At 38.3% G+C, this 13726-nt stretch overlaps 1 protein-coding gene and 1 pseudogene across 5 annotated transcripts in view; one reads left to right on the forward strand and one right to left on the reverse strand.

Moving 5' to 3' along the window:
• The window catches only part of EEFSEC (eukaryotic elongation factor, selenocysteine-tRNA specific), a 344545-nt gene that overhangs the window by 261266 nt on the left and 69553 nt on the right, over positions 1–13726 (reverse strand). The gene's annotated exons all lie outside the window — the stretch shown is intronic.
• LOC140497403 (26S proteasome regulatory subunit 10B pseudogene) lies at positions 11053–12283 on the forward strand (annotated as a pseudogene).

A 13726-nucleotide genomic window follows, 5' to 3' on the forward strand; every position in this document is an offset into this window, starting at 1 on the left:
CGTCCAACATGGGAAAGGAGAAGTCATGCTAATGGCTAAGAAAACAGGACTACCCAAGCTATGTCACCTTCATCAACACAGAACATTTAATTGCTGATGCCGAAAAGAATCAAGTTTCAATGAACTCCACCAACACAGTTTTTAATGACAACATCTATATGTTTGCAGATCTGAAGATGCAGTTATAGTCAGACACGAAGCATTGGCCTTTCATAGTGAAAAATGAAAGAACTAGTGAAGAACTAGTGATATCTTAGGCAGGCCTAAGGTCCAAGTGGAGTTCAAAGAGGAGATCAAAAGTTTCTCTCCAGAAGAAGCATCTTCTGTGGTCTCGACTAAGATGAAAGAAATTGCTGAAACTTACTTTGGGAAGAGCAGGACAAATGCTGTCCTCACTGAACCAGCCTATTTCAACAATTCTTAACATCAGGCAACCAAAGATGCTGGAACCATCACTGGTTTCAATGTGCTCCAAATCATCAATGAGCCACTGCTGCTGCTACTGCTTATGGCTTGGATACAAAGGTTGGTTCTGAGAGAAATGCATTGACCTTTGACCTCGGAGGTGGTACTTTCAATGTCTCCATTAATACCTTTGAAGATGGCATCTCTGAGGTCAAGTCCACAGCTGGGGCCAGCCACTTGGATGGAGAAGACCTTGACAACCACCTGGTCAACTATTTCATTGCCAAGTTCAAGCAAAAGCACAAGAAGGACATAAGTGAGAACAAAGGTCCTAAGAGATGCCAAGCTAGAATTAACAAGAGTTGGGAAGTGGCTGAATGCAAGGAGTAATCGAGAGGGAACTATCAAACAGGACTCTAAGATTTCAGCTCATGATATCTAGGAATATGGTAGTATCATCAGCTGGTAAATTCAGTTTGGGAAATGCTGAGTTTGAACACATAACTAAAAGCTCCAACACTCAAATGATTAGAAATTTGTCATAGGAGCTCAAGGAAAAGATCAGGAGGAACAAGATATTATCTGTAAACAGAGATAATCTGAAGATACAGCATGAGTGAGCAAAAGTCACCAAGAAAGAGAAGAGACCAAGGACAGTCTAGAATGACACCCACTAGAGGGCAGAAAAAGAAAGAAGAATAAGCAGAAGAGTCAAAGAAAGAGTGGTCAGATATGTAGGAGGAGAACCAGGAGAAATAAGGAACACAACAGCCAATGGGAGGAGAGCGTATAAAGCAGAAGGAAGTCAATATGCCAACAGACTAAGAAAAGGCCCTGGAAAGGACAATGAAGATATCACTAGTCCAAGCTGGATTTATACCAGGGATGCAGGGCTGATTCCATTATTAGGAAAACTACATACATAAAAGATCATCTTATTAACAAGAACAACAAAAATCATATAATATCAACAGAAACAGAAAAGGTTTTGACAAAAAATAGCCACTTTCTGTTAAAAAAAAAAACTAATTGAAATAGCCTTAATAACTTGCAGTATTAGAAAAGCACAACAATTTAAAATAAATTCACATAAATCATTAATATTTCTGTATATTATCAATAAAACCCAGTAGAAAAAAGATAGAAAGAGAAACTCCAATTAAAATAACCCCAGAATATATAAAATACTTGGGTATCCAGCTACCCAAATACACAGATACTACATGAGTACAACTACAGAACACTTTACAGAAATAGACATACCTACATCACTGGAGAGATATTAACTGCTCATAAGTACGTCAACCTAACAATAAAAATGACAGTACCACCTAAATTAATTTACATATCTCATGTGATACTAATCAAGCTACCAAAAAAATCACTTAATAAACATAGAAAAAAATTAAAATTGATCTGGAGTTTAAAAGGTCAAGAATCTCAAGGGAAATGACGACAACAAAGCGGGAACAAAACAAAGCAATAATCACCAAAATGACCAAGTACTGGTTAAAAAATAGAGAAGTCAATCAGCAGAGAAGGGCTGGTACTGAGCCTGCAAAATAGCCTGGGGTCGGATACATACAAGGGCTCTAAGCTACCACTCAACAAAAACTGCTGGGAAAATTAGAAAGCAATCTGGCCAAAATTAAGCTTAGGCCAGGAGTTCTTAACCTGGGGCCATGACTGTGAGTATTTTGTTTTGTTTTTTCAACTTTGCCAAGTGTCCTTCACTCATTGGGAATTGGTTTCTTTTGTACTCTTATGCACTTATTTTATGCATTTAAGAAGATTATTCTGAGAAGTCCAAAGGTTTTACCAGGCGGCTAATGAAGTCCATATCACACAAAAAAAGGTTAAGTATGGACCAACACATCTCATCATCTACCAAAACAAGCTCCAAATGGATACATGATCTAGATATAAAAAGTCACATCGTCAAGAAATCTGAGGATCAAGGAAAAAAATTACCTTTCATATCTATGGATATGGGAAGAATTCCGGACCAAACAAAGAGTTAGAAAGGATCACAGGAGATAAAATGGACAATTCTGATGACATAAAATTTAAAAGACCATGTATAAACAAAACAAATGTAGCTAAGATCAGGAGAATAATTAACAGGAAAAAAATATTTGCAGCATATTTCTCTGATGAAGGTCTCATTTCTAAGATAAACAAGGAAGCAATTCAAATTCGTAAGAATAAGAGCCATTCTCTACTTCATAAATGGTCAAAGAATATGAACAAGTAGTTCTGAAAGGAAGAAATCCAAGGTTTTAAGAGTCACATGAAAACATGTTCCAAATTACTAATAATTAAAGAAACGCAGATTAAAGTAACCCTGAGGGTTCATCTCATACCCATCAGACTGGCAAAGTTAACAAAAAAGGAAAATGACAAATACTGCAGTGACTGAAGGGAAAGAAACATATTAATGCACTCTGAGTAAAGCTGTGAATTGGTCCGGCCATTATGTAAAGCAATTTGGAACTATGCCTCCAAAGTTTGAGACTCAGAAATATCACTATTACCTCAAAGGGATCAAAGGAAGAGAAGGCCTCACAGGTACACAAATATTTATAGCAGCTCTTCTATGGTAATAAAGAACAGGAAACTAAGTGGAGAGCTCATCATTTGGGAATGGCTGACCAGTTATCATATATGAAAGCAGCTACTCTTAGGGAGTCAGTCAATGAACATTTATTAAGCACCTATGATGTTCCAGCCATTTCAAGTGCTGGGGATACAAAGAAAGGCAGAAAACAGTCCCTATCTTAAGAAGCTCATAGTCCAATGGGAGAGACAATATGAAAACAAATGTGCACATACAAGCCAAATACCTACGTATGTATGTGTATATGTATATATATATATATGTATGTATATGCATAGACATGCACATATATATACATATATGTATATTATAAATTGGAGATAATCAAAAGAGGGAAGGCTCTAGAATTAAGTGGAAATGGGAAAGGCTTCTTGTAGAAGACAAGCTTTTAAGGAAGCCAGGGAAGCCAGGAGGTAGAGAGAGGGAGGGAGAAAATCTGAAGCATGAGAGATAACGAAAGCAAAGGTTTCTCCTGATCTTAGCTGCATTTGTTTTTTATTTTACGTAAATCTAGGAATATTTCTATGAACTGAAGCAGGTAAAAGTAAACATAATCAGAACATTTATACAATAACACATAACAGAAACTTATACAAGGATACATAACATTAGAAAAATTGAAGAACTCTGATCAGTGCAACGCCCACAGGAACACTCACGACTCCAGAAGAGTGAATGCACCCTAGCTCCTGGCAGAGAGGTGAAGGACCCAAGAAGAAGAATTATATATACATTTTTGAACACAGCCATTGTGGAAATTGGTTTTGCTTGACTCTTCATACGACTACAAGTTTTTTGTTTTGGTTTTTTCTCCATCCTCCACAATCTGAGAGTAGGGAAAAGGGAGATTGGGAGGGCAAAAAAAAAGTTTGTTAAATTTTTTTTTTTAAAGGTTAAAAGAAAACTCATTAGGGTCGCTGAAGAGAACAAGTCCAGTAAACTTGTGGAGATGTGAGCCAGACTTGTAAGTGATAGGTAATAAATATTAAACTCCTCTTGCAAGAAGTCTAGTAGAAGTCTGAGGAGAAAGCAGTGTCCAGAAAAGGTTCTTTTGGGATAGGGAAAATGTGGGTATGTCTTCAGCCAGAGAAAAAGATGATGTAAGTACAGGGGAGATACAGAAAGGTTGTGGTCACTGACGGAGACAGAAAGCATCACATGAACACATAGCTTAGACAGTTAGGAGGATGAGCACTTGGAAGAGATACTGCATGCACAAAAAACTATTTTTTAGGGGAGTGAGGGTACTCATGACAGATGAGTTCAAACTTTTCAATAATTTAGGAAGCATGATCACCTACCAAGAAGGAAAGAGATTGAAGCTGGGGGCCTGAAGAGACAAATGGCTTAAAGTAACCCTGTGGCAAAAGTGATTGGAAGACAAACGTCACGTTCTTCTACAGATAGAAGGTTAAGAGCAGAGACGGTTTCATTTAGGTCTCTGTATCCCCACAGCCTTGCACATAAATGTATGTTGAAGAATGCTGCATCTGGAGTCAGGGGACCGAGGTTCAAATCCCAACTTTCCCATTTACTATCTTTGGGATCTTGGACAAGCCACTTAGTCTCTCTGAGGGAGGTAGACTAGCTGACCTCAAAGGCAGGCCCCTCATGCCCTGGAGCTGCTAAGGTTAGCTAACGTCTCTCAATTTGGTCCTTTCTATACTATTACATTGTCCTCCCTAACCACTGTACTTGAGGCTTTCACTGAGCTTTCACCTGTATCATTGATCTTAACTCCTGACTGGCTTTCTTTCACTCTCCACAATGCAAAGCTACCCAATCGCATTCTGCAAGATTAGTTTTCTTAAAATAACTCTTTGCCTACAACACACAGAAACTTCTATTGGTTCCCCAATGCCTCCAGGATAAAATCAGAAATTCACTGTAAAAGTATTCATGTGTCTCACACATGGTAGGTACCTAATAAATGTATTTCGAAGGGAATGCACATCAATAGGGGAATGGGTGAACAAGATGCAGTATGTGAATGTAATGGAATGCTATTGTGCCATAAGAAATGATGAACAGGTGGATTTAAGAAAAACCTGGAAAAACTTAGATGAACTGATGCTGAGTGAAGTGAGCAGAACCCCCAGAACATTGTACACAGTAACAGCAACACTGTGTGATGACCAGCTACAACAGACTTAGCTCTTTTCAGCAATACAATTCAGCAAGACAATTGCAAAAGACTCATGATGGAAAACGCTATCCATATCCAGAGAAATAACTGATAGAGTCTAAATGCAGATAGAAGCATACTATTTTCTCTTTCCTTGGGTTTTTTCATGGTTTTTTCCTTTTGTTCTGTTTCTTCTCTCACAACATGACTAATGTGGAAATATGTTTAACATGCCTGCACATGTGTAACCTATATCAGATTGCTTGCCGTCTGGGGGAGGGAGAAAGGGAGTTAATGGAGAATAATCTGGAACTCAAAATCTTGTAAAAAATGAATGCTGAAAACTATCTTTACATGTAATTAGAAAAATAAAATACTATTTACATTAAAAATGTGTACTGAATTTTTTGAATTACAGTGGATGCGAAAAGACTATTTTTCATGACCCAGTTAAGCCAATTGATCTAGATTACTCTCTGAGGTTCCAACTCTGAGATCCTATTATTTCTCAGTTTCTTATTCCACATTCAAGGTTCTCCACAATCTGGTTCCTGTTTACCCCTTAATCTTGTCTCTTATAAATCACCTACATGAACTGAATCTTCAGTCCAGCCAAGCTGGACTTTCTGCTGTTCCCAAACACTACAAGCATTACATTCCCATCTCTGTCCCTGTGCACGGATCACTCCCCTGGAAAGTTCCCTGCAATTAGGAATTGTTTCATTTATTATATCACTAGCACCTAGCACAGTGGCCTGGCACATTAGATGCTTGCTGATTGACTAAAACAGCCCACTCTCCTTCAACTTTTCTCTTTGTCTAAGTCCTATCTTTCCTTCAATCAGCGAATTAACAAACGCTAATTAACTGCTTGCAATGTGCTAAGTGAAAAAGCAAAAATGGTCCCTCAAGGAGCTTACATTCTAATGGGGAGACACCCTAGGAGGGGAGATCATCAGTAGCTAGGAGGGCAAGGAAAGGCATAGTTCCAGCATTCTTCCATGAAGCTTCCTCCACCAACACTAATAAATCTTTCTTTATGGTAATGATCATGATACTTCAGTTAGAAAACTGTATCCTTTAAGACCAACAGAGAAACCATGAAGTCATCCTTCTATTGACATAAACACAAACAGTTAGACTCTTACATAAGTGGTGTGTCCTCAATCAAAGGAACATCAGAAACATCTAGAAAGTTCAGAAAAGATGACGACAGCTTTTTTTTAAAAGACTATGAGAAAAGCCTTACATTATTTGAAATCTAGTGAAGGAAAAAAATGCTGAAAGGAATCTTACTAACTGCTCAAATATAGGAAAATTTGTCATACAAAGCCTGGTGACCAGCTGTTCTCTGAGGAAATAAGAGGAAATCAATTTAAACTGAAGCATGAGGGATTTGAGTTAGATATATATGAGAATTTCCTGAAACTAAGGATTGTTAAATATTTTAAAGGATTATTAGTAGATACAAAATCTCCTCTGGAGGTCTTCAAAACCTGGATATTTAGATATGTTTTACCTAGGGAACGTGGGAATGGACCAGATGAAAATCTCTCTTCAGCTCTTCCAGATTTATGAACTTTCTCTGAAGAGGACAGAGGGAGGCAGATAAACCAACCCACTGTGTTTCAAGTAAGGATCCTCTAATGTCACAAGAGCCAGGAGCAGAGTCATTGCCCACTTCTCCCTTCTGGATGGAGACAGACACACAGGCTGTGTATGGTCACGGATCTCTGAACTTAACCCAGGATTCGGACTGCTGCTTTAAGCTACTGTGTCCTATTCTATCTATGGTAATCTTTTTAGCTGACTTTGCACAACAGTACAACTCCTGTTCGCAAGCACTGAGTAGAAGCAGAAAATGGAATTTGAAATGTAGAAATAAAATAATTGTGGGCCATGAGCTATAATTTGATTTCATGCTTTACAAGGAAATGAAAGAGGACTTCCTTAAAATGGACTTTTTTGCTTGCTCACTCGCTCTTTCTCCCTCCCCCTTCACATTTTTTTTTTTTTACCATGTTAGGATTTCCTCTAGCACAGAAGAGAAAATAGGATTGTGGAAAATATTCAGTTCTCAAGTGTCACTGCTACTCAGGGGCAAAGCTCTGTTTTAATGTGCACTTCCCATTCTGGGGAAGAGGAAATTCTTCAATTAATAAACCGGGTGTACTGAGGCCAGTTTTGAAGGTTTAATCAATTTCATCTGCACTTAGGATAAAAAGACTGACTATTCTACTTTTTTTTTCTCCTTTTCCTCCTTTAAAAAAATAATAAAATGAATGTTTTATTTTAAATTCTTTGAGGTTCGTATCTCCTGTTTCAGGAAATATTGTCTATTTCATGCAGTGAGTATGAAAACTTTACCCCCTTTTTTGTTAAGAACCTTTATTCAAGAATAACTAAGTTATTCTCTGCTCTCATATACTGTAACAGCCTGGGAGATGACACAAATCATAAAGGATTTTGGCAGATACCTTCAGAGATGTGGAGGGAAGAGAGATCATTTGCCAAATACAGCCTCACTCAAAATTCTTTTTAAAAAATGAAGGGGTAGAAATGGGAATGTGACTTGCAGGGAAAAACACTGTGTGGATTGCTATTCCACAAATTCCCCACATTTCAGGTGATCAATACTCAACACGGTAAAAATTCAACCAAATGAAGGAACCCACCCCTGGCATTGTGTCTGCTTTCTCCTCTTCAGATAGATGACTCCTTCAGTTTTAAGGTAGAGGTAGGAGAGATCTCTTTTGGCTGAGGAGACACATATTTCACCTTAAACTTTAGTGACACAGCATTTCCAGGCACTGTCATAAAAAAACACGAAAACATAGTCACATGAAAAATGAAAGCTGTTATCCCAGCACAGCCAAGGAGAGTTGAGAGTCACCCAAAGTTCAGGTCTCAGTGCTACATGGCCACATCCCATCCCAAACAGGCACACTGGGGACTGGAGCTGCTGGCCTGTGGTCCTCTGATGAACTGTGGGTTATGGATGGCAGACCTTCTTACTGATCTGGCAAGAATGGATTCCTAGACTTTCTTTCGAGGTCCCCTTCCCTCCATGAAGTCCTTCCTGATCTCCCCGGCTATATGAGATCTCTCTCAGAGCATTGGGGCCTCTCGTTTCTGCCTTTCCATATCCTGACTTGGACTGTAGACATCTGCACATGCCTTATTTACGCCATTATTCACTTTTGGAGAGAAGGAATTCTGCTTTGTGTCATTTCTGCACCTCCAGCACCTACTACAGTAACTTGCAAATATTAGGTGTCCATTATATGCCTGTTGAATTAAATTATTGTTTAAAAAGATATACAAATACATATTATATATGTTGTATGTATGCATAAGTTACAGAGAAAGTACTGACCTACATTAGGGTATTTTGACATCCAAAGATTCCATTCCAAGATAAATCCAGTTATTATCCCCTATTGTATGTGTGAATGTATATACATATATATATGTAAAGATATATGTATATGTATGTATCCATATATGTGAACTTCAATACTTCAAGTATATCACTGGTATGGATGTCTCTCCACCAAAGCATATGGCAATTATTTTTTTTAATTTAGGAGATACTCTTTAAGAACTGCTGTGGACAAAAAAATCCATTACACTGCAGTCAACTTAATAACAAGCCTCTTCAAACTTGGCAAGGCTGCTTCTTGAGCAACTGACAAATACACAACCACTAAGCTCAGATGCAAAGCCTCCCCAACTTAAAGGACCTGTCACAGCACCAATGACAAGAAGCAAGGGTTATCTCTGTGCCAAGATGAAACATTGCAGTAGACCACTTTCTAGTGGAAAACATTTATAGAATTCTTTCTCAGTAATTCTGCAATTTCTTTATGATAAAATATTAAAAAGCCTCACTGGAAGAGTAAAAACAGTGCTATGTGTTACCAAATGAAAACCTCTAGATGGAATCCTACAAGAAGTTTTATGATTATTGGGCTGACATAGCAATTCTGACCATGGGCTAAAGCAGGGGTGGGGAACATGAGACCTCAAGGTCACATGTGGCCTTCTAAGTCTTTAGGTGCAGCCTTTTGACTGAGTCCAAGTTTTACAGAACAAGTCCTTTTATTAAGGGGATTTGTTTTGTGAAGTTTGGATTCAGTCAAAGGGCTGTACTTAAGGACCTAGAGGGCCACAGGTGGCCTCAAGGCCACAGGTTCCCCATCCCTGGGCTAAACATTGGCTTCTCTTCTTCTTAAGGGACAGGTTGGAAAAAAAAGTTGTTAGGTTTCTTGAAATGATGCAAGTCTGTTCTCATAATGGGGTCCTAATTCTCCTAAACTTCATTTTGTCTTCTTAAATAGATTCTACCCTAAAGGGCAATGAAAAAAAGATAAAGTAAGGCCAAGGGAAACACAAGAGGAAGAAACTAACCATACTTTCATTTTCATGATAAATGGCTCATGTTCTCAGCAGGATGAGACAAGTGGAGAGCCATGGAATTACAGTTACTGGGTCCGAGTTCCCATTCTGACCTTTCCTGGTTGTGTGACCAGGGGTTCCTCTAACCCTTAGTCTCTCTGAACCTCTATTTCATGTAAAGTGAGGATAATAATACTGATATCATCCACCTCCGCTATTGTTCAAGTGGTTCATAAACTATAAAATATAACAGAGATGAAGGGGATATCTATTAATATCCCTCTTTGATTTGCAGAAATACTTTCCTTCCAATAACTCCATGAAGCAGACAGTGCAAGCATTATCTCCATTTTACGGATGAAACAGAACCTCCAAGAGGTTAACTGATGTCTACAAACCAGTAAATAGCAGAAAAAAGACTTCTAAAGCCCTCAGAGTTTCAGAGTCCAAAGCAATCTATGCCTGAAAAGAACTCCCTCTACAACAAGAGACGAGTGGTGATCAAGCCTTTGCTTGGAGGCCTCCAGTGGAGAGGAATCCAGTACTTCGAAAGATTGCCCATTCCACTTTTTGTCCTCTTGGGATGTTTTTCCTTATGCCCAAATGAAATTTTTACTTTCTGCCACTTCTGCCTACTGCTCCTAATTCTGCTTTCTGGAGGGAAGTAAAAGGAGTCCTATCCCTCTGCCATATAACAGTACTTCAAATACTGGAACACAGTTATAATGCACTTCCCCTCACCCCCTTGTCAAGCCTTTTTGTGTCCAGATTAAATATCCTCCATTCCTTTAACTAATACATATATAGAATGAACTCAAGGGTCTTCACCATCCTGCTTGTTCTCTAGATCAATAATATCTTTACTAAAATGCAAAACCCACAACTAAAAACAATACTCTGCAGGAGTGGGGAACCTGTGACCTCACAGGATTTGTTCTGTGAAATCTGGATTCAGTGAAAGAGCCACACTTGAGGCCCTAGAGGGCCACATGTGGCCTCAAGGCTGCAGATTCCTCACTCCTGCCAGAGTACTGTCAAGCAGTACAGTCGTAAGGAATCATAAGTCCTGCTTTACTCTTTTCTGGTCAGACTATGCTATTTTGCTCTTGACTCAATCTAAGACTCCATTCACCTTCTTAGAAGCCATTATCCCAGTAACTGAGTCATGCTGAAACCTGCCCCCCAATCCCCAGCTTATTTTCATGTGAAATGAAATCAAGCAGACCGCCTCCATATTCTGCCTTCTCAACTGATTTCTTTTAAGCCAAAGGTAAGTCTTAAACATTTATCTTTATTTCATTTCATCTTCTTATTCAACACAGCCCAATGTATGAGCCCACCAAAATCTTCCTGAATCCTGACTCTTGCTTCCAAAGTATAAGTTACTCACATCCAGCTTTATGTCATCTGACTCAAACCCAGGTCTGTTAATTCTAAGCCTAGAGCTCTTTCCACTGTACCTTGATGTTTATTTTGAAGTTCTTAAGAAATAACCTGCTCAGGTCTTCTCATCATGGCGGACCCGAGAGATAAGGCTCTTCAGGACTACCATAAGAAGCTGCTCGAGCACAAGGAGATCGATGGGCGCCTCAAAGAGTTAAGAGAACAGTTGAAAGAGCTTACCAAGCAATATGAAAAGTCTGAAAATGATCTGAAGGCCTTGCAAAGTGTTGGGCAGATTGTGGGTGAAGTACTTAAACAATTAACAGAAGAAAAATTCATTGTTAAAGCAACAAATGGACCAAGATATGTTGTGGGTTGTTGGCGTCAGCTTGACAAGAGTAAGCTGAAGCCAGGGACAAGAGTTGCTCTGGATATGACTACACTAACTATCATGAGATACTTGCCAAGAGAAGTTGATCCTCTGGTTTACAACATGTCTCATGAAGACCCTGGGAATGTTTCTTATTCTGAGATTGGAGGGCTTTCTGAACAAATCAGAGAATTAAGAGAGGTAATAGAATTACCCCTTACAAACCCTGAATTATTCCAGCGTGTAGGAATAATACCTCCAAAAGGTTGTTTGCTGTATGGACCACCAGGAACAGGAAAAACACTCTTGGCAAGAGCTGTTGCTAGCCAGCTGGACTGCAATTTTTTAAAGGTTGTATCCAGTTCCATTGTAGACAAGTACATTGGTGAAAGTGCTCGTTTGATCAGAGAAATGTTCAATTATGCCAGGGATCACCAGCCATGCATCATTTTCATGGATGAAATAGATGCTATTGGTGGCCGTCGTTTTTCTGAGGGTACTTCAGCTGATAGAGAAATTCAGAGAACTCTAATGGAGTTACTGAATCAGATGGATGGATTTGATACTTTACACAGAGTAAAAATGATCATGGCTACCAACAGACCAGACACATTGGATCCTGCTTTGTTGCGTCCAGGAAGATTAGATAGAAAAATACATATTGATTTACCAAATGAACAAGCAAGATTAGACATATTGAAGATTCATGCAGGTCCTATCACAAAACATGGTGAAATAGATTATGAAGCAATTGTGAAACTCTCAGATGGCTTTAATGGAGCAGATCTAAGAAATGTTTGCACTGAAGCAGGTATGTTTGCAATTCGTGCTGATCATGATTTTGTAGTACAGGAAGATTTCATGAAAGCAGTCAGAAAAGTGGCTGATTCTAAGAAGTTGGAATCTAAACTAGACTATAAACCTGTCTAAGTTATAATTCTTAAAAGATATTAGCACAATATAAAAATAAAGTTGAGGAAAATTATGTATTGGATATGATCTCATTGAAAGCATATGACATAGTAATAATTCATTAATTCTATGTACAATACTGGCACAAAAACATCTGTCAGTGTTGTATTTATTGCAGCAAATTAAATGAGATGAATTGGATAAGAATTTTTGAAATAGTTACTTTGTGGACAATTTGTAAAATATTGAAATGACTTGAGGTATCAGTTTCAAAAGAGCTTTTCTTAAATGACATTTTATATTATTTTACTTGTTTTCTTCATCCCAAAGAGTTGAATAAATTTGTTTGATTCAGTCCTCTTAATATAGTAGCCTTGACTGAGAAAAAAAAAAAGAAATAACCTGCTCAGCACTGGGAACATTTTTGTCAAGAAGGTCACTTGAACCAAGAGTTGTCATTTATTTTCTAATCCAGACTACTCCCTGTCCAAATTCAGAACTGTGGAAAGCGAAGGAAAGAGAAGGGAGTAAGCATTTATAAAATACCTACTACGTGCCAGGCACTGCTCTAAGTGCTCTGCAAATATTATTTCATTTAATCTTCACAGCAACTCTATAAGTAGGTGCTATTATTATCACCATTTTACAGTTGCAGATCTGAGGCAAACAGAAGTTAAGTGACTTACCCAGGGTTACACAGCTAGTAGGCTAGATTGGAACTCAGGTCTTTTTGACTCCAGCACCGCTACCACCTAGCTACCAACTTTTTGTAAGCCACGTTTTCCATTCAATGGGAAAGCTACCCAGTATGTCTTGTTTTGTGTATTAATCACATTGCCAGTATCACAGTGGTCGAGAAGATGGTCTAAACAAGAAATCAAACTCTCTAAGAGAAAAGCTCTACGAGAACAATGAGTGTACACTACAGTTACTGTCTAACACACCTCCTCTAATAAATCCAATGTTACATGTCTCATTTTATAGAGAAATTAAGACCCCAAATGCCTTGGGTGCATAGAGAACTTCACAGTTTATTTCATTTGACTCTTATAACAGTCCTGGGAGGGAGGCAAGGTGGATTCTGATTTTTTAAAAATTTTAAATGGAGTCTCAGAGGTTAAATGCCAATGCCAGTATTATGAAATCTAAGGTCACCTAACCTCTACAGTCAGCAAGTGTAAAATTAAGAATATGACAGAAGTGTTCTAAAACCTACAACAATGTTGTAAGGTTTTTGTTTTTGTTGTAAAAATTGGTCCAAATATCTCTGTTGCCAATGAAGATAAGCAATATGTTCTCCTCTAGAAATGAAGAATACAATAACTGAAATTGTGTCTACCAGACTCCACAAATACCTTCTGGTTTAGCAGCTGATTTGCTCAATATCTTGTACACTAAAATCCCTCTATAATAATGTGGCAAGGACAATCTTACAAACAAGCTTTGTATAGCAATAAATCAGACTTAATCAGAATAAAATGTGGGACAGAAAGCTCCTACCACCAGTGCCAACACT

This window comes from Notamacropus eugenii, chromosome 3, assembly GCF_028372415.1.
Source record: "Notamacropus eugenii isolate mMacEug1 chromosome 3, mMacEug1.pri_v2, whole genome shotgun sequence".
NCBI lineage: Eukaryota > Metazoa > Chordata > Mammalia > Diprotodontia > Macropodidae > Notamacropus > Notamacropus eugenii.